Genomic DNA, 21,163 nt, shown 5'->3' on the forward strand with positions numbered 1-21,163 from the left:
CCACAGGCAAGAATAGGCTCAAACGGAGAGTCCCGCAGACAAGAATAGGCCCGAACAGAATCCCAGAGGCAAGAATAGAGGAGCCCCGTAGGCAAGAGTAGGCCCGACTAAAGTCCCGCTCCAGAGAATAGGCCCGAACGGAGAGTCCCGTAGGCGAAAAAGGCCTGAACAGAGAGCCCCGCAGGCAGGCATGGGCCCGAACAGAGTCCCACAGGCCAGAATAGTCCCGAACAGAGATTCCCGGAGCAAGAATAGCCCCGAACAGAATTCCGCAGGCCAGAATAGGCCAGAACGGGGATTTCCGAAAGCAACCAAAGGCCCGAACAGAGTCCCGCAGGCCAGCATACGCCTGAACGGAGATCGCCAAAGGGAAGCCTAGGCCCGAACGAAGAGTCCCGCAGGCCAGAATAGGCCCGAACGGAGATTGTCGGAGGCAAGAATAGGCCCCAATAGAGTCCCACAGGCAAAAATAGGCCCGAGTAGAGGAGCCGTGCGGGCAAGAAGAGGCCCGAACAGAGTCCCGCAGGCAAGGATACGCCCAAACGGAGAGTCCCGCAGGCAAGAATAGGCACGAACGGAGAGACCCGCAGGCCAGCATACGCCTGAACGGAGATTCCCGTAGGCAAGCATAGGCCCAAACAGAGTCCTGCAGGCCAGAATAGGCCCGAACGGAGAGTCCTGCAGGCCAGAATAGGCCAGAACAGAGATTCCTGCAGGCAAGCATAGGCCCGAACAGAGTCCCGCAGGCCCGAACAGGCCAGAACGGAGATTCCCGGAGGCAAGAATAGGCAAGAATAGAGGAGGCCCGGAGGCAAGAATAGGCCCGAGTAAAGTCCCGCTCCAGAGAATAGGCCCGAACGGAGAGTCCCGCAGGCCAGAATGGCCTGATCGGAGAGTCCCGCAGGCCAACATAGGAACGAACGGTCATTCCCGCAGGCAAGCATAGGCCCGAACAGAGTCCAGCAGGCCAGTATAGGCCCGAACGGAGATTCCCGGACCAAGAATAGACCCGAACGGTGTCCCGAAGGCAAAATGAGGCCCGAGTAGAGGAGCCGTGCAGGCAAGAAGAGGCCCGAACCCTGTCCGGCAAGCAAGAGTAAGCCCGAACGCAGAATCCTGCAGGCAAGATTAGGCCCGAACGGAGAGTCCCGCAGGCCAGAAACGACCGAACGGAGGGTCCCGCGGGCGAGAATAGGCCCGAAGAGATGTCCTGCAGGCGAGAATACGCCCAAACTGAGAATCCCACAGGTCAGCATAACCCTGAAAGGAGATTCCCGCAGGCAAGCATAGGCCCGAACAGAGTCCCACAAGCCAGAATAGGACCGAACGGAGTTTTCCGGGGGCAAAAATAGGCCTGGACAGAGTCCCGCAGGCAAAAAGAGGCCCGAGTAGAGGGGCTGTGCAGGCAAGAAGAGGCCCGAACAGAGTTCTGCAGGCAAGAATAGGCCCAAACGAAGAGCCCCGCTGGCAAGAAGAGACCCGAACAGAGTCCCGAAGGCCAGAAAGGCCCGAACGGAGAGTTCCCCAGGTGAGAATAGGCCCGAACGGAGAGTCCCGCAGGCCAGAATAGGCCCGAATAGAGGAGCCCTTAGGCAAAAATAGGCCCGAATAGAGACCCGCTCCCAAGAATAGGCCCGAACGGAGAGTCCCGCAGGCCAGAAAAGCCCGAACAGAGGGTCTCGAAGGCGAGAATGGGCCCGAACGAGGGTCCCGCAGACCACAATACGGGCGAACCGAGGGTCTCGCAGGCCAGAATAGGCCCGAACAGAGTCCCGCAGGGAAGTATAGGCCCGAATAGAGTCCCGCAGGGAAGGACAGGCCTGAATAGAGGAGCCCCGCACACACTATCAGGCCTGAATAGCGGAGCCCCGCACGCACGAACAGGCCCGAGTAGCAGAGCCCTGCAAGCACGAACAGACCCGAGTAGCGGAGCCCCGCATGCAAGAACAGGCCCAAGTAGTGGAGCCCCGCATGCACCAACAGGCCCGAGTAGCGGAGCCCCGCACGCACAATCAGGCCTGAGTAGCGGAGCTCCGCATGCTAGAACAGGACCGAATATCGGAGCTCCGTAAGCACAAAAGGCTGGAATGGAGCAGCCCCGCACGCAACAGGAGACCCCAAAGGAGACTCCCAGAGGCTAGATTAGGTCCGAACGGAGAGTTTTGCAGGTCAGAATTGTCCCGAACGGAGAGACCCGCAGGCAAGAATAGGCCGGAACGGAGAGTCCCGCAGGCAAGAATAGGCCCGAACGGAGAGATGCGCAGGCGAGAATAGGCCCAAAGGAAAGTCCCGGAGGCGAGAGAATATGCCCAAATTGAGAATACCGCAGGCCAGCATACGCCTGAACGGAGATTCCCGTAGGCAAGCATAGGCCCAAACAGAGTCCCGTAGGCCAGAATAGGCCCAAACGGAGAGTGCTGCAGGCCACAATAGGCCGGAACAGAGATTCCTGCAGGCAAGCATAGGCCCAAACAGAGTCCCGCAGGCCAGAATAGGCCCGAACGGAGTCCCGCAGGCCAGGGTATGCCCGAACGGAGATTCCCAGAGCAAGGATAGGCCCGAACAGAGTCCCGCAGGCAAGAGTAGGCCCGAGTAGAGCAGCCATGCAGGCAAGATGAGGCACGAACAGAGTCCCGCTGGCAAGAGTAGCCCTGAACGGAGAACCCACAGGCAAGAATAGGCTCAAACGGAGAGTCCCGCAGACAAGAATAGGCCCGAACAGAATCCCAGAGGCAAGAATAGAGGAGCCCCGTAGGCAAGAGTAGGCCCGACTAAAGTCCCGCTCCAGAGAATAGGCCCGAACGGAGAGTCCCGTAGGCGAAAAAGGCCTGAACAGAGAGCCCCGCAGGCAGGCATGGGCCCGAACAGAGTCCCACAGGCCAGAATAGTCCCGAACAGAGATTCCCGGAGCAAGAATAGCCCCGAACAGAATTCCGCAGGCCAGAATAGGCCAGAACGGGGATTTCCGAAAGCAACCAAAGGCCCGAACAGAGTCCCGCAGGCCAGCATACGCCTGAACGGAGATCGCCAAAGGGAAGCCTAGGCCCGAACGAAGAGTCCCGCAGGCCAGAATAGGCCCGAACGGAGATTGTCGGAGGCAAGAATAGGCCCCAATAGAGTCCCACAGGCAAAAATAGGCCCGAGTAGAGGAGCCGTGCGGGCAAGAAGAGGCCCGAACAGAGTCCCGCAGGCAAGGATACGCCCAAACGGAGAGTCCCGCAGGCAAGAATAGGCCCGAACGGAGAGACCCGCAGGCCAGCATACGCCTGAACGGAGATTCCCGTAGGCAAGCATAGGCCCAAACAGAGTCCTGCAGGCCAGAATAGGCCCGAACGGAGAGTCCTGCAGGCCAGAATAGGCCAGAACAGAGATTCCTGCAGGCAAGCATAGGCCCGAACAGAGTCCCGCAAGCCAGGGTACTCCCGATCGGAGATTCCCGGACTAAGAATAGGCCCGATCAGAGTCCCGCAGGCCAGAATACGCCCGAACGGAGAGTCCCGCAGGCCACAGTAGGGCGGAACAGAGATTCCTGCAGGCAAGCATAGGCCCGAACAGAGTCCCGCAGGCCCGAACAGGCCAGAACGGAGATTCCCGGAGGCAAGAATAGGCAAGAAAAGAGGAGGCCCGGAGGCAAGAATAGGCCCGAGTAAAGTCCCGCTCCAGAGAATAGTCCCGAACGGAGAGTCCCGCAGGCAAGAAAGGCCCGAACGGAGAGTCCCGCAGGCCAACATAGGCCCGAACGGTCATTCCCGCAGGCAAGCATAGGCCCGAACAGAGTCCAGCAGGCCAGCATAGGCCCGAACGGAGATTCCCGGACCAAGAATAGACCCGAACGGTGTCCCGAAGGCAAAATGAGGCCCGAGTAGAGGAGCCGTGCAGGCAACAAGACGCCCGAACCCTGTCCGGCAAGCAAGAATAAGCCCGAACGCAGAATCCTGCAGGCAAGATTAGGCCCGAACGGAGAGTCCCGCAGGCCAGAAACGACCGAACGGAGGGTCCCGCGGGCGAGAATAGGCCCGAAGAGATGTCCTGCAGGCGAGAATACGCCCAAACTGAGAATCCCACAGGTCAGCATAACCCTGAAAGGAGATTCCCGCAGGCAAGCATAGGCCCGAACAGAGTCCCACAAGCCAGAATAGGACCGAACGGAGTTTTCCGGGGGCAACAATAGGCCTGGACAGAGTCCTGCAGGCAAAAATAGGCCCGAGTAGAGGGGCTGTGCAGGCAAGAAGAGGCCCGAACAGAGTCCTGCAGGCAAGAATAGGCCCAAACGAAGAGCCCCGCTGGCAAGAAGAGACCCGAACCGAGTCCCGAAGGTCAGAAAGGTCCGAACGGAGAGTTCCCCAGGTGAGAATAGGCCCGAACGGAGAGTCCCGCAGGCCAGAATAGGCCCGAATAGAGGAGCCCTTAGGCAAAAATAGGCCCGAATAGAGACCCGCTCACAAGAATAGGCCCGAACGGAGAGTCCCGCAGGCCAGAAAAGCCCGAACAGAGGGTCTCGAAGGCGAGAATGGGCCCGAACGAGGGTCCCGCAGACCACGATAGGGGCGAACGGAGGGTCTCGCAGGCCAGAATAGGCCCGAACAGAGTCCCGCAGGGAAGTATAGGCCCGAATAGAGTCCCGCAGGGAAGGACAGGCCTGAATAGAGGAGCCCTGCACACACTATCAGGCCTGAATAGCGGATCCCCGCACGCACGAACAGGCCCGAGTAGCAGAACCCTGCAAGCACGAACAGACCCGAGTAGCGGAGCCCCGCATGCAAGAACAGGCCCAAGTAGTGGAGCCCCGCATGCACCAACAGGCCCGAGTAGCGGAGCCCCGCACGCACAATCAGGCCTGAGTAGCGGAGCTCCGCATGCTAGAACAGGACCGAATATCGGAGCTCCGTAAGCACAAAAGGCTGGAATGGAGCAGCCCCGCACGCAACACGAGACCGAAAGGAGACTCCCAGAGGCTACATTAGGTCCGAACGGAGAGTTTTGCAGGTCAGAATTGTCCCGAACGGAGAGACCCGCAGGCAAGAATAGGCCGGAACGGAGAGTCCCGCAGGCAAGAATAGGCCCGAACGGAGAGTTGCACAGGCGAGAATAGGCCCAAAGGAAAGTCCCGGAGGCGAGAGAATATGCCCAAATTGAGAATACCGCAGGCCAGCATACGCCTGAACGGAGATTCCCGTAGGCAAGCATAGGCCCAAACAGAGTCCCGCAGGCCAGAATAGGCCCGAACGGAGTCCCGCAGGCCAGGGTATGCCCGAACGGAGTTTCCCAGAGCAAGGATAGGCCCGAACAGAGTCCCGCAGGCAAGAGTAGGCCCGAGTAGAGCAGCCATGCAGGCAAGATGAGGCACGAACAGAGTCTCGCTGGCAAGAGTAGCCCTGAACGGAGAACCCACAGGCAAGAATAGGCTCAAACGGAGAGTCCCGCAGACAAGAATAGGCCCGAACAGAATCCCAGAGGCAAGAATAGAGGAGCACCGTAGGCAAGAGTAGGCCCGACTAAAGTCCCACTCCAGAGAATAGGCCCGAACGGAGAGTCCTGTAGGCGAAAAAGACCTGAACAGAGAGCCCCGCAGGCAGGCATGGGCCCGAACAGAGTCCCACAGGCCAGAATAGTCCCGAACAGAGATTCCCGGAGCAAGAATAGCCCCCAACAGAATTCCGCAGGCCAGAATAGGCCAGTACGGGGATTTCCGAAAGCAACCAAAGGCCCGAACAGAGTCCTGCAGGCCAGCATACGCCTGAACGGAGATTGCCAAAGGGAAGCCTAGGCCCGAACGAAGAGTCCCGCAGGCCAGAATAGGCCCGAACGGAGATTGTCGGAGGCAAGAATAGGCCCCAATAGAGTCCCACAGGCAAAAATAGGCCCAAGTAGAGGAGCCGTGCGGGGAAGAAGAGCCCCGAACAGAGTCCCGCAGGCAAGGATACGCCCAAACGGAGAGTCCCGCAGGCAAGAATAGGCCCGAATGGAGAGACCCGCAGGCCAGCATACGCCTGAACGGAGATTCCCGTAGGCAAGCATAGGCCCAAACAGAGTCCTGCAGGCCAGAATAGGCCAGAACAGAGATTCCTGCAGGCAAGCATAGGCCCGAACAGAGTCCCGCAAGGCAGGGTACGCCCGACCGGCGATTCCCGGAGCAAGAATAGGCCCGAACAGAGTCCCGCAGGCCAGAATAGGCCTGAACGGAGAGTCCCGCAGGCCAGAGTAGGGCGGAACAGAGATTCCTGCAGGCAAGCATAGGCCCGAACAGAGTCCCGCAGGCCCGAACAGGCCAGAACGGAGATTCCCGGAGGCAAGAATAGGCAAGAATAGAGGAGGCCCGGAGGCAAGAATAGGCCCGAGTAAAGTCCCGCTCCAGAGAATAGGCCCGAACGGAGAGTCCCGCAGGCCAGAATGGCCCGAACGGAGAGTCCCGCAGGCCAACATAGGCCCGAACGGTCATTCCCGCAGGCAAGCATAGGCCCGAACAGAGTCCAGCAAGCCAGCATAGGCCCGAACGGAGATTCCCGGACCAAGAATAGACCCGAACGGTGTCCCGAAGGCAAAATGAGGCCCGAGTAGAGGAGCCGTGCAGGCAAGAAGACGCCCGAACCCTGTCCGACAAGCAAGAGTAAGCCCGAACGCAGAATCCTGCAGGCAAGATTAGGCTCGAACGGAGAGTCCCGCAGGCCAGAAACGACCGAACGGAGGGTCCCGCGGGCGAGAATAGGCCCGAAGAGATGTCCTGCAGGCGAGAATACGCCCAAACTGAGAATCCCACAGGTCAGCATAACCCTGAAAGGAGATTCCCGCAGGCAAGCATAGGCCCGAACAGAGTCCCACAAGCCAGAATAGGACCGAACGGAGTTTTCCGGGGGCAACAATAGGCCTGGACAGAGTCCCGCAGGCAAAAATAGGCCCGAGTAGAGGGGCTGTGCAGGCAAGAAGAGGCCCGAACAGAGTTCTGCAGGCAAGAATAGGCCCAAACGAAGAGCCCCGCTGGCAAGAAGAGACCCGAACAGAGTCCCGAAGGTCAGAACGGCCCGAACGGTCAGTCCCGCAGGGCAACATAGGCCCGAACGGTCATTCCCGCAGGCAAGCATAGGCCCGAACAGAGTCCAGCAGGCGAGCATAGGCCCGAACGGAGATTCCCGGACCAAGAATAGACCCGAACGGTGTCCCGAAGGCAAAATGAGGCCCGAGTAGAGGAGCCGTGCAGGCAAGAAGACGCCCGAACACTGTCCGGCAAGCAAGAATAAGCCCGAACGCAGAATCCTGCAGGCAAGAACGGGCCTGAACAGAGTCCCACTGGCAAGAAGAAGCACGAATAGAAGAGGCCCCTAGGCAAGAATAGGCCCGAGTAGAGTCCCGCTCCCGCTCCCAAGATTAGGCCCGAATGGAGAGTCCCGCAGGCCAGAAACGACCGAACGGAGGGTCCCGCGGGCGAGAATAGGCCCGAAGAGATGTCCTGCAGGCGAGAATACGCCCAAACTGAGAATCCCACAGGTCAGCATAACCCTGAAAGGAGATTCCCGCAGGCAAGCATAGGCCCGAACAGAGTCCCACAAGCCAGAATAGGACCGAACGGAGTTTTCCGGGGGCAACAATAGGCCTGGACAGAGTCCCGCAGGCAAAAATAAGCCCGAGTAGAGGGGCTGTGCAGGCAAGAAGAGGCCCGAACAGAGTTCTGCAGGCAAGAATAGGCCCAAACGAAGAGCCCCGCTGGCAAGAAGAGACCCGAACAGAGTCCCGAAGGCCAGAAAGGCCCGAACGGAGAGTTCACCAGGTGAGAATAGGCCCGAACGGAGAGTCCCGCAGGCCACAATAGGCCCGAATAGAGGAGCCCTTAGGCAAAAATAGGCCTGAATAGAGACCCGCTCCCAAGAATAGGCCCGAACGGAGAGTCCCGCAGGCCAGAAAAGCCCGAACAGAGGGTCTCGAAGGCGAGAATGGGCCCGAACGAGGGTCCCGCAGACCACAATACGGGCGAACCGAGGGTCTCGCAGGCCAGAATAGGCCCGAACAGAGTCCCGCAGGGAAGTATAGGCCCGAATAGAGTCCCGCAGGGAAGGACAGGCCTGAATAGAGGAGCCCCGCACACACTATCAGGCCTGAATAGCGGAGCCCCGCACGCACGAACAGGCCCGAGTAGCAGAGCCCTGCAAGCACGAACAGACCCGAGTAGCAGAGCCCCGCATGCAAGAACAGGCCCAAGTAGTGGAGCCCCGCATGCACCAACAGGCCCGAGTAGCGGAGCCCCGCACGCACAATCAGGCCTGAGTAGCGGAGCTCCGCATGCTAGAACAGGACCGAATATCGGAGCTCCGTAAGCACAAAAGGCTGGAATGGAGCAGCCCCGCACGCAACAGGAGACCCCAAAGGAGACTCCCAGAGGCTAGATTAGGTCCGAACGGAGAGTTTTGCAGGTCAGAATTGTCCCGAACGGAGAGACCCGCAGGCAAGAATAGGCCGGAACGGAGAGTCCCGCAGGCAAGAATAGGCCCGAACGGAGAGATGCGCAGGCGAGAATAGGCCCAAAGGAAAGTCCCGGAGGCGAGAGAGTATGCCCAAATTGAGAACACCGCAGGCCAGCATACGCCTGAACGGAGATTCCCGTAGGCAAGCATAGGCCCAAACAGAGTCCCGTAGGCCAGAATAGGCCCAAACGGAGAGTGCTGCAGGCCACAATAGGCCGGAACAGAGATTCCTGCAGGCAAGCATAGGCCCAAACAGAGTCCCGCAGGCCAGATTAGGCCCGAACGGAGTCCCGCAGGCCAGGGTATGCCCGAACGGAGATTCCCAGAGCAAGGATAGGCCCGAACAGAGTCCCGCAGGCAAGAATAGGCCCGAGTAGAGCAGCCATGCAGGCAAGATGAGGCACGAACAGAGTCCCGCTGGCAAGAGTAGCCCTGAACGGAGAACCCACAGGCAAGAATAGGCTCAAACGGAGAGTCCCGCAGACAAGAATAGGCCCGAACAGAATCCCAGAGGCAAGAATAGAGGAGCCCCGTAGGCAAGAGTAGGCCCGACTAAAGTCCCGCTCCAGAGAATAGGCCCGAACGGAGAGTCCCGTAGGCGAAAAAGGCCTGAACAGAGAGCCCCGCAGGCAGGCATGGGCCCGAACAGAGTCCCACAGGCCAGAATAGTCCCGAACAGAGATTCCCGGAGCAAGAATAGCCCCGAACAGAATTCCGCAGGCCAGAATAGGCCAGAACGGGGATTTCCGAAAGCAACCAAAGGCCCGAACAGAGTCCCGCAGGCCAGCATACGCCTGAACGGAGATCGCCAAAGGGAAGCCTAGGCCCGAACGAAGAGTCCCGCAGGCCAGAATAGGCCCGAACGGAGATTGTCGGAGGCAAGAATAGGCCCCAATAGAGTCCCACAGGCAAAAATAGGCCCGAGTAGAGGAGCCGTGCGGGCAAGAAGAGGCCCGAACAGAGTCCCGCAGGCAAGGATACGCCCAAACGGAGAGTCCCGCAGGCAAGAATAGGCCCGAACGGAGAGACCCGCAGGCCAGCATACGCCTGAACGGAGATTCCCGTAGGCAAGCATAGGCCCAAACAGAGTCCTGCAGGCCAAAATAGGCCCGAACGGAGAGTCCTGCAGGCCAGAATAGGCCAGAACAGAGATTCCTGCAGGCAAGCATAGGCCCGAACAGAGTCCCGCAAGGCAGGGTACGCCCGACCGGCGATTCCCGGAACAAGAATAGGCCCGAACAGAGTCCCGCAGGCCAGAATAGGCCTGAACGGAGAGTCCCGCAGGCCAGAGTAGGGCGGAACAGAGATTCCTGCAGGCAAGCATAGGCCCGAACAGAGTCCCGCAGGCCCGAACAGGCCAGAACGGAAATTCCCGGAGGCAAGAATAGGCAAGAATAGAGGAGGCCCGGAGGCAAGAATAGGCCCGAGTAAAGTCCCGCTCCAGAGAATAGGCCCGAACGGAGAGTCCCGCAGGCCAGAATGGCCCGAACGGAGAGTCCCGCAGGCCAACATAGGCCCGAACGGTCATTCCCGCAGGCAAGCATAGGCCCGAACAGAGTCCAGCAGGCCAGCATAGGCCCGAACGGAGATTCCCGGACCAAGAATAGACCCGAACGGTGTCCCGAAGGCAAAATGAGGCCCGAGTAGAGGAGCCGTGCAGGCAAGAAGAGGCCCGAACCCTGTCCGGCAAGCAAGAGTAAGCCCGAACGCAGAATCCTGCAGGCAAGATTAGGCCCGAACGGAGAGTCCCGCAGGCCAGAAACGACCGAACGGAGGGTCCCGCGGGCGAGAATAGGCCCGAAGAGATGTCCTGCAGGCGAGAATACGCCCAAACTGAGAATCCCACAGGTCAGCATAACCCTGAAAGGAGATTCCCGCAGGCAAGCATAGGCCCGAACAGAGTCCCACAAGCCAGAATAGGACCGAACGGAGTTTTCCGGGGGCAACAATAGGCCTGGACAGAGTCCCGCAGGCAAAAAGAGGCCCGAGTAGAGGGGCTGTGCAGGCAAGAAGAGGCCCGAACAGAGTTCTGCAGGCAAGAATAGGCCCAAACGAAGAGCCCCGCTGGCAAGAAGAGACCCGAACAGAGTCCCGAAGGCCAGAAAGGCCCGAACGGAGAGTTCCCCAGGTGAGAATAGGCCCGAACGGAGAGTCCCGCAGGCCAGAATAGGCCCGAATAGAGGAGCCCTTAGGCAAAAATAGGCCCGAATAGAGACCCGCTCCCAAGAATAGGCCCGAACGGAGAGTCCCGCAGGCCAGAAAAGCCCGAACAGAGGGTCTCGAAGGCGAGAATGGGCCCGAACGAGGGTCCCGCAGACCACAATAGGGGCGAACCGAGGGTCTCGCAGGCCAGAATAGGCCCGAACAGAGTCCCGCAGGGAAGTATAGGCCCGAATAGAGTCCCGCAGGGAAGGACAGGCCTGAATAGAGGAGCCCCGCACACACTATCAGGCCTGAATAGCGGAGCCCCGCACGCACGAACAGGCCCGAGTAGCAGAGCCCTGCAAGCACGAACAGACCCGAGTACCGGAGCCCCGCATGCAAGAACAGGCCCAAGTAGTGGAGCCCCGCATGCACCAACAGGCCCGAGTAGCGGAGCCCCGCACGCACAATCAGGCCTGAGTAGCGGAGCTCCGCATGCTAGAACAGGACCGAATATCGGAGCTCCGTAAGCACAAAAGGCTGGAATGGAGCAGCCCCGCACGCAACAGGAGACCCCAAAGGAGACTCCCAGAGGCTAGATTAGGTCCGAACGGAGAGTTTTGCAGGTCAGAATTGTCCCGAACGGAGAGACCCGCAGGCAAGAATAGGCCGGAACGGAGAGTCCCGCAGGCAAGAATAGGCCCGAACGGAGAGATGCGCAGGCGAGAATAGGCCCAAAGGAAAGTCCCGGAGGCGAGAGAATATGCCCAAATTGAGAACACCGCAGGCCAGCATACGCCTGAACGGAGATTCCCGTAGGCAAGCATAGGCCCAAACAGAGTCCCGTAGGCCAGAATAGGCCCAAACGGAGAGTGCTGCAGGCCACAATAGGCCGGAACAGAGATTCCTGCAGGCAAGCATAGGCCCAAACAGAGTCCCGCAGGCCAGAATAGGCCCGAACGGAGTCCCGCAGGCCAGGGTATGCCCGAACGGAGATTCCCAGAGCAAGGATAGGCCCGAACAGAGTCCCGCAGGCAAGAGTAGGCCCGAGTAGAGCAGCCATGCAGGCAAGATGAGGCACGAACAGAGTCCCGCTGGCAAGAGTAGCCCTGAACGGAGAACCCACAGGCAAGAATAGGCTCAAACGGAGAGTCCCGCAGACAAGAATAGGCCCGAACAGAATCCCAGAGGCAAGAATAGAGGAGCCCCGTAGGCAAGAGTAGGCCCGACTAAAGTCCCGCTCCAGAGAATAGGCCCGAACGGAGAGTCCCGTAGGCGAAAAAGGCCTGAACAGAGAGCCCCGCAGGCAGGCATGGGCCCGAACAGAGTCCCACAGGCCAGAATAGTCCCGAACAGAGATTCCCGGAGCAAGAATAGCCCCGAACAGAATTCCGCAGGCCAGAATAGGCCAGAACGGGGATTTCCGAAAGCAACCAAAGGCCCGAACAGAGTCCCGCAGGCCAGCATACGCCTGAACGGAGATCGCCAAAGGGAAGCCTAGGCCCGAACGAAGAGTCCCGCAGGCCAGAATAGGCCCGAACGGAGATTGTCGGAGGCAAGAATAGGCCCCAATAGAGTCCCACAGGCAAAAATAGGCCCGAGTAGAGGAGCCGTGCGGGCAAGAAGAGGCCCGAACAGAGTCCCGCAGGCAAGGATACGCCCAAACGGAGAGTCCCGCAGGCAAGAATAGGCACGAACGGAGAGACCCGCAGGCCAGCATACGCCTGAACGGAGATTCCCGTAGGCAAGCATAGGCCCAAACAGAGTCCTGCAGGCCAGAATAGGCCCGAACGGAGAGTCCTGCAGGCCAGAATAGGCCAGAACAGAGATTCCTGCAGGCAAGCATAGGCCCGAACAGAGTCCCGCAGGCCCGAACAGGCCAGAACGGAGATTCCCGGAGGCAAGAATAGGCAAGAATAGAGGAGGCCCGGAGGCAAGAATAGGCCCGAGTAAAGTCCCGCTCCAGAGAATAGGCCCGAACGGAGAGTCCCGCAGGCCAGAATGGCCTGATCGGAGAGTCCCGCAGGCCAACATAGGAACGAACGGTCATTCCCGCAGGCAAGCATAGGCCCGAACAGAGTCCAGCAGGCCAGCATAGGCCCGAACGGAGATTCCCGGACCAAGAATAGACCCGAACGGTGTCCCGAAGGCAAAATGAGGCCCGAGTAGAGGAGCCGTGCAGGCAAGAAGAGGCCCGAACCCTGTCCGGCAAGCAAGAGTAAGCCCGAACGCAGAATCCTGCAGGCAAGATTAGGCCCGAACGGAGAGTCCCGCAGGCCAGAAACGACCGAACGGAGGGTCCCGCGGGCGAGAATAGGCCCGAAGAGATGTCCTGCAGGCGAGAATACGCCCAAACTGAGAATCCCACAGGTCAGCATAACCCTGAAAGGAGATTCCCGCAGGCAAGCATAGGCCCGAACAGAGTCCCACAAGCCAGAATAGGACCGAACGGAGTTTTCCGGGGGCAACAATAGGCCTGGACAGAGTCCCGCAGGCAAAAAGAGGCCCGAGTAGAGGGGCTGTGCAGGCAAGAAGAGGCCCGAACAGAGTTCTGCAGGCAAGAATAGGCCCAAACGAAGAGCCCCGCTGGCAAGAAGAGACCCGAACAGAGTCCCGAAGGCCAGAAAGGCCCGAACGGAGAGTTCCCCAGGTGAGAATAGGCCCGAACGGAGAGTCCCGCAGGCCAGAATAGGCCCGAATAGAGGAGCCCTTAGGCAAAAATAGGCCCGAATAGAGACCCGCTCACAAGAATAGGCCCGAACGGAGAGTCCCGCAGGCCAGAAAAGCCCGAACAGAGGGTCTCGAAGGCGAGAATGGGCCCGAACGAGGGTCCCGCAGACCACAATACGGGCGAACCGAGGGTCTCGCAGGCCAGAATAGGCCCGAACAGAGTCCCGCAGGGAAGTATAGGCCCGAATAGAGTCCCGCAGGGAAGGACAGGCCTGAATAGAGGAGCCCCGCACACACTATCAGGCCTGAATAGCGGAGCCCCACACGCACGAACAGGCCCGAGTAGCAGAGCCCTGCAAGCACGAACAGACCCGAGTACCGGAGCCCCGCATGCAAGAACAGGCCCAAGTAGTGGAGCCCCGCATGCACCAACAGGCCCGAGTAGCGGAGCCCCGCACGCACAATCAGGCCTGAGTAGCGGAGCTCCGCATGCTAGAACAGGACCGAATATCGGAGCTCCGTAAGCACAAAAGGCTGGAATGGAGCAGCCCCGCACGCAACAGGAGACCCCAAAGGAGACTCCCAGAGGCTAGATTAGGTCCGAACGGAGAGTTTTGCAGGTCAGAATTGTCCCGAACGGAGAGACCCGCAGGCAAGAATAGGCCGGAACGGAGAGTCCCGCAGGCAAGAATAGGCCCGAACGGAGAGATGCGCAGGCGAGAATAGGCCCAAAGGAAAGTCCCGGAGGCGAGAGAATATGCCCAAATTGAGAATACCGCAGGCCAGCATACGCCTGAACGGAGATTCCCGTAGGCAAGCATAGGCCCAAACAGAGTCCCGTAGGCCAGAATAGGCCCAAACGGAGAGTGCTGCAGGCCACAATAGGCCGGAACAGAGATTCCTGCAGGCAAGCATAGGCCCAAACAGAGTCCCGCAGGCCAGAATAGGCCCGAACGGAGTCCCGCAGGCCAGGGTATGCCCGAACGGAGATTCCCAGAGCAAGGATAGGCCCGAACAGAGTCCCGCAGGCAAGAGTAGGCCCGAGTAGAGCAGCCATGCAGGCAAGATGAGGCACGAACAGAGTCCCGCTGGCAAGAGTAGCCCTGAACGGAGAACCCACAGGCAAGAATAGGCTCAAACGGAGAGTCCCGCAGACAAGAATAGGCCCGAACAGAATCCCAGAGGCAAGAATAGAGGAGCCCCGTAGGCAAGAGTAGGCCCGACTAAAGTCCCGCTCCAGAGAATAGGCCCGAACGGAGAGTCCCGTAGGCGAAAAAGGCCTGAACAGAGAGCCCCGCAGGCAGGCATGGGCCCGAACAGAGTCCCACAGGCCAGAATAGTCCCGAACAGAGATTCCCGGAGCAAGAATAGCCCCGAACAGAATTCCGCAGGCCAGAATAGGCCAGAACGGGGATTTCCGAAAGCAACCAAAGGCCCGAACAGAGTCCCGCAGGCCAGCATACGCCTGAACGGAGATCGCCAAAGGGAAGCCTAGGCCCGAACGAAGAGTCCCGCAGGCCAGAATAGGCCCGAACGGAGATTGTCGGAGGCAAGAATAGGCCCCAATAGAGTCCCACAGGCAAAAATAGGCCCGAGTAGAGGAGCCGTGCGGGCAAGAAGAGGCCCGAACAGAGTCCCGCAGGCAAGGATACGCCCAAACGGAGAGTCCCGCAGGCAAGAATAGGCCCGAACGGAGAGACCCGCAGGCCAGCATACGCCTGAACGGAGATTCCCGTAGGCAAGCATAGGCCCAAACAGAGTCCTGCAGGCCAGAATAGGCCCGAACGGAGAGTCCTGCAGGCCAGAATAGGCCAGAACAGAGATTCCTGCAGGCAAGCATAGGCCCGAACAGAGTCCCGCAAGCCAGGGTACTCCCGATCGGAGATTCCCAGACTAAGAATAGGCCCGATCAGAGTCCCGCAGGCCAGAATACGCCCGAACGGAGAGTCCCGCAGGCCACAGTAGGGCGGAACAGAGATTCCTGCAGGCAAGCATAGGCCCGAACAGAGTCCCGCAGGCCCGAACAGGCCAGAACGGAGATTCCCGGAGGCAAGAATAGGCAAGAAAAGAGGAGGCCCGGAGGCAAGAATAGGCCCGAGTAAAGTCCCGCTCCAGAGAATAGTCCCGAACGGAGAGTCCCGCAGGCAAGAAAGGCCCGAACGGAGAGTCCCGCAGGCCAACATAGGCCCGAACGGTCATTCCCGCAGGCAAGCATAGGCCCGAACAGAGTCCAGCAGGCCAGCATAGGCCCGAACGGAGATTCCCGGACCAAGAATAGACCCGAACGGTGTCCCGAAGGCAAAATGAGGCCCGAGTAGAGGAGCCGTGCAGGCAACAAGACGCCCGAACCCTGTCCGGCAAGCAAGAATAAGCCCGAACGCAGAATCCTGCAGGCAAGATTAGGCCCGAACGGAGAGTCCCGCAGGCCAGAAACGACCGAACGGAGGGTCCCGCGGGCGAGAATAGGCCCGAAGAGATGTCCTGCAGGCGAGAATACGCCCAAACTGAGAATCCCACAGGTCAGCATAACCCTGAAAGGAGATTCCCGAAGGCAAGCATAGGCCCGAACAGAGTCCCACAAGCCAGAATAGGACCGAACGGAGTTTTCCGGGGGCAACAATAGGCCTGGACAGAGTCCTGCAGGCAAGAATAGGCCCGAACGGAGAGTTGCACAGGCGAGAATAGGCCCAAAGGAAAGTCCCGGAGGCGAGAGAATATGCCCAAATTGAGAATACCGCAGGCCAGCATACGCCTGAACGGAGATTCCCGTAGGCAAGCATAGGCCCAAACAGAGTCCCGCAGGCCAGAATAGGCCCGAACGGAGTCCCGCAGGCCAGGGTATGCCCGAACGGAGTTTCCCAGAGCAAGGATAGGCCCGAACAGAGTCCCGCAGGCAAGAGTAGGCCCGAGTAGAGCAGCCATGCAGGCAAGATGAGGCACGAACAGAGTCTCGCTGGCAAGAGTAGCCCTGAACGGAGAACCCACAGGCAAGAATAGGCTCAAACGGAGAGTCCCGCAGACAAGAATAGGCCCGAACAGAATCCCAGAGGCAAGAATAGAGGAGCACCGTAGGCAAGAGTAGGCCCGACTAAAGTCCCACTCCAGAGAATAGGCCCGAACGGAGAGTCTTGTAGGCGAAAAAGACCTGAACAGAGAGCCCCGCAGGCAGGCATGGGCCCGAACAGAGTCCCACAGGCCAGAATAGTCCCGAACAGAGATTCCCGGAGCAAGAATAGCCCCCAACAGAATTCCGCAGGCCAGAATAGGCCAGTACGGGGATTTCCGAAAGCAACCAAAGGCCCGAACAGAGTCCTGCAGGCCAGCATACGCCTGAACGGAGATTGCCAAAGGGAAGCCTAGGCCCGAACGAAGAGTCCCGCAGGCCAGAATAGGCCCGAACGGAGATTGTCGGAGGCAAGAATAGGCCCCAATAGAGTCCCACAGGCAAAAATAGGCCCAAGTAGAGGAGCCGTGCGGGGAAGAAGAGCCCCGAACAGAGTCCCGCAGGCAAGGATACGCCCAAACGGAGAGTCCCGCAGGCAAGAATAGGCCCGAATGGAGAGACCCGCAGGCCAGCATACGCCTGAACGGAGATTCCCGTAGGCAAGCATAGGCCCAAACAGAGTCCTGCAGGCCAGAATAGGCCAGAACAGAGATTCCTGCAGGCAAGCATAGGCCCGAACAGAGTCCCGCAAGGCAGGGTACGCCCGACCGGCGATTCCCGGAGCAAGAATAGGCCCGAACAGAGTCCCGCAGGCCAGAATAGGCCTGAACGGAGAGTCCCGCAGGCCAGAGTAGGGCGGAACAGAGATTCCTGCAGGCAAGCATAGGCCCGAACAGAGTCCCGCAGGCCCGAACAGGCCAGAACGGAGATTCCCGGAGGCAAGAATAGGCAAGAATAGAGGAGGCCCGGAGGCAAGAATAGGCCCGAGTAAAGTCCCGCTCCAGAGAATAGGCCCGAACGGAGAGTCCCGCAGGCCAGAATGGCCCGAACGGAGAGTCCCGCAGGCCAACATAGGCCCGAACGGTCATTCCCGCAGGCAAGCATAGGCCCGAACAGAGTCCAGCAAGCCAGCATAGGCCCGAACGGAGATTCCCGGACCAAGAATAGACCCGAACGGTGTCCCGAAGGCAAAATGAGGCCCGAGTAGAGGAGCCGTGCAGGCAAGAAGACGCCCGAACCCTGTCCGACAAGCAAGAGTAAGCCCGAACGCAGAATCCTGCAGGCAAGATTAGGCTCGAACGGAGAGTCCCGCAGGCCAGAAACGACCGAACGGAGGGTCCCGCGGGCGAGAATAGGCCCGAAGAGATGTCCTGCAGGCGAGAATACGCCCAAACTGAGAATCCCACAGGTCAGCATAACCCTGAAAGGAGATTCCCGCAGGCAAGCATAGGCCCGAACAGAGTCCCACAAGCCAGAATAGGACCGAACGGAGTTTTCCGGGGGCAACAATAGGCCTGGACAGAGTCCCGCAGGCAAAAATAGGCCCGAGTAGAGGGGCTGTGCAGGCAAGAAGAGGCCCGAACAGAGTTCTGCAGGCAAGAATAGGCCCAAACGAAGAGCCCCGCTGGCAAGAAGAGACCCGAACAGAGTCCCGAAGGTCAGAACGGCCCGAACGGTCAGTCCCGCAGGGCAACATAGGCCCGAACGGTCATTCCCGCAGGCAAGCATAGGCCCGAACAGAGTCCAGCAGGCGAGCATAGGCCCGAACGGAGATTCCCGGACCAAGAATAGACCCGAACGGTGTCCCGAAGGCAAAATGAGGCCCGAGTAGAGGAGCCGTGCAGGCAAGAAGACGCCCGAACACTGTCCGGCAAGCAAGAATAAGCCCGAACGCAGAATCCTGCAGGCAAGAACGGGCCTGAACAGAGTCCCACTGGCAAGAATAAGCACGAATAGAAGAGGCCCCTAGGCAAGAATAGGCCCGAGTAGAGTCCCGCTCCCGCTCCCAAGATTAGGCCCGAATGGAGAGTCCCGCAGGCCAGAAACGACCGAACGGAGGGTCCCGCGGGCGAGAATAGGCCCGAAGAGATGTCCTGCAGGCGAGAATACGCCCAAACTGAGAATCCCACAGGTCAGCATAACCCTGAAAGGAGATTCCCGCAGGCAAGCATAGGCCCGAACAGAGTCCCACAAGCCAGAATAGGACCGAACGGAGTTTTCCGGGGGCAACAATAGGCCTGGACAGAGTCCCGCAGGCAAAAATAAGCCCGAGTAGAGGGGCTGTGCAGGCAAGAAGAGGCCCGAACAGAGTTCTGCAGGCAAGAATAGGCCCAAACGAAGAGCCCCGCTGGCAAGAAGAGACCCGAACAGAGTCCCGAAGGCCAGAAAGGCCCGAACGGAGAGTTCCCCAGGTGAGAATAGGCCCGAACGGAGAGTCCCGCAGGCCAGAATAGGCCCGAATAGAGGAGCCCTTAGGCAAAAATAGGCCTGAATAGAGACCCGCTCCCAAGAATAGGCCCGAACGGAGAGGCCCGCAGGCCAGAAAAGCCCGAACAGAGGGTCTCGAAGGCGAGAATGGGCCCGAACGAGGGTCCCGCAGACCACAATAGGGGCGAACCGAGGGTCTCGCAGGCCAGAATAGGCCCGAACAGAGTCCCGCAGGGAAGTATAGGCCCGAATAGAGTCCCGCAGGGAAGGACAGGCCTGAATAGAGGAGCCCCGCACACACTATCAGGCCTGAATAGCGGAGCCCCGCACGCACGAACAGGCCCGAGTAGCAGAACCCTGCAAGCACGAACAGACCCGAGTAGCGGAGCCCCGCATGCAAGAACAGGCCCAAGTAGTGGAGCCCCGCATGCACCAACAGGCCCGAGTAGCGGAGCCCCGCACGCACAATCAGGCCTGAGTAGCGGAGCTCCGCATGCTAGAACAGGACCGAATATCGGAGCTCCGTAAGCACAAAAGGCTGGAATGGAGCAGCCCCGCACGCAACAGGAGACCCCAAAGGAGACTCCCAGAGGCTAGATTAGGTCCGAACGGAGAGTTTTGCAGGTCAGAATTGTCCCGAACGGAGAGACCCGCAGGCAAGAATAGGCCGGAACGGAGAGTCCCGCAGGCAAGAATAGGCCCGAACGGAGAGATGCGCAGGCGAGAATAGGCCCAAAGGAAAGTCCCGGAGGCGAGAGAGTATGCCCAAATTGAGAACACCGCAGGCCAGCATACGCCTGAACGGAGATTCCCGTAGGCAAGCATAGGCCCAAACAGAGTCCCGTAGGCCAGAATAGGACCAAACGGAGAGTGCTGCAGGCCACAATAGGCCGGAACAGAGATTCCTGCAGGCAAGCATAGGCCCAAACAGAGTCCCGCAGGCCAGATTAGGCCCGAACGGAGTCCCGCAGGCCAGGGTATGCCCGAACGGAGATTCCCAGAGCAAGGATAGGCCCGAACAGAGTCCCGCAGGCAAGAGTAGGCCCGAGTAGAGCAGCCATGCAGGCAAGATGAGGCACGAACAGAGTCCCGCTGGCAAGAGTAGCCCTGAACGGAGAACCCACAGGCAAGAATAGGCTCAAACGGAGAGTCCCGCAGACAAGAATAGGCCCGAACAGAATCCCAGAGGCAAGAATAGAGGAGCCCCGTAGGCAAGAGTAGGCCCGACTAAAGTCCCGCTCCAGAGAATAGGCCCGAACGGAGAGTCCCGTAGGCGAAAAAGGCCTGAACAGAGAGCCCCGCAGGCAGGCATGGGCCCGAACAGAGTCCCACAGGCCAGAATAGTCCCGAACAGAGATTCCCGGAGCAAGAATAGCCCCGAACAGAATTCCGCAGGCCAGAATAGGCCAGAACGGGGATTTCCGAAAGCAACCAAAGGCCCGAACAGAGTCCCGCAGGCCAGCATACGCCTGAACGGAGATCGCCAAAGGGAAGCCTAGGCCCGAACGAAGAGTCCCGCAGGCCAGAATAGGCCCGAACGGAGATTGTCGGAGGCAAGAATAGGCCCCAATAGAGTCCCACAGGCAAAAATAGGCCCGAGTAGAGGAGCCGTGCGGGCAAGAAGAGGCCCGAACAGAGTCCCGCAGGCAAGGATACGCCCAAACGGAGAGTCCCGCAGGCAAGAATAGGCCCGAACGGAGAGACCCGCAGGCCAGCATACGCCTGAACGGAGATTCCCGTAGGCAAGCATAGGCCCAAACAGAGTCCTGCAGGCCAGAATAGGCCCGAACGGAGAGTCCTGCAGGCCAGAATAGGCCAGAACAGAGATTCCTGCAGGCAAGCATAGGCCCGAACAGAGTCCCGCAAGGCAGGGTACGCCCGACCGGCGATTCCCGGAACAAGAATAGGCCCGAACAGAGTCCCGCAGGCCAGAATAGGCCTGAACGGAGAGTCCCGCAGGCCAGAGTAGGGCGGAACAGAGATTCCTGCAGGCAAGCATAGGCCCGAACAGAGTCCCGCAGGCCCGAACAGGCCAGAACGGAGATTCCCGGAGGCAAGAATAGGCAAGAATAGAGGAGGCCCGGAGGCAAGAATAGGCCCGAGTAAAGTCCCGCTCCAGAGAATAGGCCCGAACGGAGAGTCCCGCAGGCCAGAATGGCCCGAACGGAGAGTCCCGCAGGCCAACATAGGCCCGAACGGTCATTCCCGCAGGCAAGCATAGGCCCGAACAGAGTCCAGCAGGCCAGCATAGGCCCGAACGGAGATTCCCGGACCAAGAATAGACCCGAACGGTGTCCCGAAGGCAAAATGAGGCCCGAGTAGAGGAGCCGTGCAGGCAAGAAGAGGCCCGAACCCTGTCCGGCAAGCAAGAGTAAGCCCGAACGCAGAATCCTGCAGGCAAGATTAGGCCCGAACGGAGAGTCCCGCAGGCCAGAAACGACCGAACGGAGGGTCCCGCGGGCGAGAATAGGCCCGAAGAGATGTCCTGCAGGCGAGAATACGCCCAAACTGAGAATCCCACAGGTCA

This window comes from Loxodonta africana, assembly GCF_030014295.1.
Source record: "Loxodonta africana isolate mLoxAfr1 chromosome 22 unlocalized genomic scaffold, mLoxAfr1.hap2 SUPER_22_unloc_1, whole genome shotgun sequence".
In the NCBI taxonomy this organism is placed as follows: Eukaryota; Metazoa; Chordata; class Mammalia; order Proboscidea; family Elephantidae; genus Loxodonta; species Loxodonta africana.